General features: G+C 47.2%; 1 non-coding gene across 1 annotated transcript; it reads right to left on the bottom strand.

Annotated features, from left to right (window-relative positions):
- Positions 1-2,340: 2,340 nt before the first annotated feature.
- On the bottom strand, positions 2,341-2,412 carry TRNAP-UGG. Its single transcript has one exon. It is a non-coding gene; the product is annotated as a tRNA-Pro (tRNA).
- Between the last annotated feature and the right edge of the window lie 2,266 nt (positions 2,413-4,678).

Raw genomic sequence — 4,678 nt, 5'->3', positions numbered from 1 at the left:
CGTATTTTGAGATTAGGATTTGTCACTCCGATTATCGGAGAGGTATCTCTGGGCCCTCTCGGTAATACACATCACTATAAGCCTTGCAAGCAATGTAGCTAATGAGTTAGTTACGGGATGATGCATTACGTAACGAGTAAAGAGACTTGCCGGTAACAAGATTGAACTAGGTATTGAGATACCGACGATCGAATCTCGGGCAAGTAACATACCGAGGACAAAGGGAACAATGTATGTTGTTATGCGGTTTGACCGATAAAGATCTTGGTAGAATATGTAGGAGCCAATATGAGCATCCAGGTTCCGCTATTGGTTATTGACCGGAGACGTGTCTCGGTCATGTCTACATAGTTCTCGAACACGTAGGGTCCGCACGCTTGAAGTTAGATGACGGTTATATTATGAGTTTATGTGTTTTGATGTACCGAAGGTAGTTCGGAGTCCCGGATATGATCACGGACATGATGAGGAGTCTCGAAATGGTCGAGACATGAAGATTGATATATTGGACGACTATATTCGGACACCGGAATGGTTCCGGGGGTTATTGGATATATACCGGAGTACCGGGGGGTTACCGGACCCCCCCCCCTCGGAGGTTAATGGGCCTCATGGGCCCAAGTGGAGGAAGTGGAGAGGCGGCCAAGGGGCAGACGCGCCCCTCCCCCCCCCAAGTCCGAGTTGGACAAGGAGGGGGCAGCACCCCCCTTTCCTTTCCCCCTCTCTCTCCTTCCCTCTCCTCTCCTACTCCAACAAGGAAGGGGGGGGCCTACTTCTGGTAGGAGTAGGACTCCTCATGGGGTGCGCCAAGGTTGGTCGGCCCCCTCCCCCTCCTCCACTCCTTTATATACGGGGAGGGAGGCACCCCCTTGAGACACAACAATTGATCCTTGAGATCTCTTAGCCGTGTGCGGTGCCCTCCTCCGCCATAGTCCACCTCGATAATATCGTAGCGGTGCTTAGGCGAAGCCCTGTGTCGGTAGAACATCATCAACGTCACCACGCCGTCGTGTTGACGGAACTCTCCCTCAAAGCTCGGCTAGATCGGAGTTCGAGGGACGTCATCGAGCTGTACGTGTGCTGAACTCGGAGGTGTCGTGCGTTCGGTACTTGATCGGTCGGATCGTGAAGACGTACAACCACATCAACCGCGTTATGCTAACGCTTCCGCTTTCGGTCTACGAGGGTACGTGGACACATTCTGCCCTCTTGTTGCTATGCATCACCATGATCTTGCGTGTGTGTATGAATTTTTTTGAAATTACTACGGTTTTTTTTTGACAGAAAGACTATAAGGGAACCCCGTACAGTATAATTGGTGCAACAAACCCAAATTGCAAGTACCATGCCTTGAACCTGAGTGGGTGGGAAGGCATCAGCCCCTTCCCACCACTAGGCTATGCCTTAGTCTCCCCAACAAGATTTTATCAGGGTACATGGGTATGTGGGTATGGGTTTTACAATCACATGCCCGTACCCGCTCTACATGATGGGTTTCAGATTTCCCTATTTATATACTAATGGGTAACTTTTTGTCCCATACCCTTTCCCTAATAGGGTATTTACCTGCAGGGTATGTGGGTAATGGGTACCCATTGACATCCCTCCTCCGCTCCGTTGCAAAAGCCAAGAACAGAAAAAGGCGACTGATAGGCGCCAGCGCACCAGCCCAAAGTTCAGTCGGTCGCGCTCAAGCCATCCTATTGGCCCACCATGAGCCGTTGGATTCTTGTCCATCCAAGTCGCCTCCTTCCTTCTCACCTCGTTCGCGTTTTCAGATACGAAGAAACACCACATGTCATGGCGGCCACCCACCCTCCCCTGTTTGTCGCCATCGATAGCCGCCGCCGTGCTCTCCAGGAATACGTGAGGGGTGGGAGGGTGTGTCAATGGGTTCGTCAGGCGGCCCATTAAGGGACAGGCTGATGAGCAAATCATTAGAAGGGCCAGGCTGGTGTCAAACAATGATTGGAAGAAAAAAAACAACCTGAAGCAAATAGAAAAATAGACGTACGATGATTAGTCACTCCCTTGTTAATATCATATCTAAACTAAAAGAAGCCAAATCTTATTTTATCTATCTTTCTTCCATTTCCGCATTATCTACATCATACTTCTAAAATAACATCATTGTAACATTCTTCTGAATGACTATAATGCTCCCCATCGTATGTAGATTTTTTTCCATAGAAAAAATAGAAAATGATTTATATGTAGATTTTTCTACAGAAGAAACAAAAAACAGAAAAAATGATTTATATGTAGATTTTTGTACAGAAGTAACAAAAAAGAGAAAAATGTTTTATATGTAGATTTTTGTACAGAAGAAATAAAAAAATTGGGGCGTTGCGAGAATCGAACTCGCGACCTCTCGCACCCAAAGCGAGAATCATACCACTAGACCAAACGCCCTTTGATGAAATTAATTAGACAGCAATTTATATAACAAAGTCAGGTGATCAACCACAAGCATATCCCGTACCGTGCGCACATATATCGACCAATCTCTAAATTCGATAAAGCAATCGGGTCTGGCAACAAGGCGGTACGCCCGAGAAATCACCCAATTGCACCCTCAAAATAAAATGAAAAAAAAAATCACCCAATTGGAAGCTAAATATTATGTTCAAGTCAATGGCTGAAGATCCCTAGCAGCGACTCGTGTTAGATGCAGCAGTTGTGGTTGCCGGGCCTTCATCAGGCCGGGGCAACGGAATGAATAATAACCGCGCGGTTGACCACCCATCGTCACGTTGCAGCACACGCTCAATTAACTGAACCAGCAAAAGTGTCGAACACATGTTATTCCAATGCCCAAAGGCGACAAGTTTGGTTAGAATTGGGACTGAAGGAAGTTATCTCTCGGGCATGTGCTGTTGAGTGTTGACCACGCAGGTGAGGCTGTGCTTGAACATCTATTAGACCTAACTGCAAATGAAACAGCTGTGTTGGGACAGGAAAGATCAGACCTTCTTGTGGCAATTGCTTCATGGGATTTGGGGTGGGAACCAAGAAAACTACTCCATCCGTTCCTAAATATTTGTTTTTCTAAAGATTTCAACAAGTGAGGACGTATAAAACAAAATGAGTGAATCTATAATCTAAAATATGTCTATATACATCCATATGCGGTAGTCCATTTGAAATTTTTAAAAAGACAAATATTTAGGAACGGAGGGAGTAGTTCACAAGGAGCAGACACGGTTCAGGGCCTTGCAGCAAACTTCACCGCTGCCTCAAAGCCGAAAGCAAAAATCCAGAGAAACCCTTGGGTGCGACCGCCTGTCGGGACAGTAAAGCTCAATGTTGATGCGGCGTTTGCCCCTGATTCGCTGCAGGGTGCCGTTGGTGTTGTATTTGTTGACATCAGATTTTGGCACGGTCAATAACTTATTTAAGATGGCCTCAAATGGAGAAGTGATCTTCATGAAACAGTTCCGTATTGTTGATATGAACATCTTTGAAGTTTGGGTCATCGCCGTCCGATTTCATCTCGAAGGCCGAAACTATGCTCAAAGTACTAAGAACTTATATTCAGAGTACAGTTTGGCCGATTAAGCCCCCAAGACGACCTCAAATGGAAAAATGATCTACACGGATTGTCTTTGTCTCGTCGAAACGATTGATTTTGATATAAAAATCGTCCAAGTCTGAGTTCATATGCAAAAGTTAGAGCAATCGGAGTGCAGCCCTGTCACGAGGCGGAATATGGCGCGCCCCACCAGACGACATGTCTGATTGGTAGTGCAAGTAAAGAGATCTTTTGCACGAGCTATTTGACCCTCAAGATGACCTCTGATCGAAAAACGTTCAACATGAAAGTTGTTCATATCGTCGAAATGGTCAAGATTGCTTTTGGACTCGTTTTCATCCGAGATCGTTTACCACCACAAAAAAGACCCGCAAGGTGCAGCCAGTTTAAACCGAACAGTTTTGGAAAGTTCGGACAAGACCAATCCGAATTTGACTAGGGTTTTGGACGTGAATCCAAGCCTTTTCCTTGCACGGGAAGTCCAGCCGCTTCTTATATACCTAAGGGGTGACGGCCGATTGAACAACAACACACAATCGAACAATCAATCTACTTTTACCCTAGTTTTACATCTCTCCCTTGTTCTTTCTCTCTCGTTCTTCGTTCGTTCTTCGTTGAAGGGCAGCGATCCTCGAGGCTCTAGGGGCGGGCGAACCGACCTAGGGCAGCCCATAGCCGCCGCGCGTCCAGACGGGGTCCCTCCCGGACGCGTGGGGTTTCGGGTGCTCAAAAGCGCCCGCCGGATTGCTTGCGTACCGCGCTTCCGGACGGGTCTCCTTCGACATGAGCTGCCCTCGGCGTTGGAGGTACACGGTGACGTGTTCGTGTGCGAACACACTTTTTGGCGACTCCGCTGGGGACGAAAGATCAAGAATCATCATCAACCATGTCTAATCTCCCCAAGCCCTCAGAAGTTGACACCGATAACATCATTAAGCCCGGTCTTGATGAGCTATCGGATGAACATCGCCAAGCCTACGAAGCGCACAAGAAGCAGCGTGAAGAGGCTTTTGAGGCGCTCAAGAAGAAGCGCGAGGAGGAGGATTTGGAAGCGTTTCTTTCAAGTTTCAAGAAGGACCGTCAAGGCAACATCACTCCGGTTGGAAACGTCAATTTTCCTCCCCTCATCGATGAACAAGATGTAAT

The sequence above is a fragment of the Triticum dicoccoides genome, chromosome 7B (genome assembly GCF_002162155.2).
Source record: "Triticum dicoccoides isolate Atlit2015 ecotype Zavitan chromosome 7B, WEW_v2.0, whole genome shotgun sequence".
Classification (NCBI taxonomy): domain Eukaryota; kingdom Viridiplantae; phylum Streptophyta; class Magnoliopsida; order Poales; family Poaceae; genus Triticum; species Triticum dicoccoides.
Note: the sequence above shows the minus strand (reverse complement) of the source record. Positions and strands in the feature narration are given on the sequence as shown.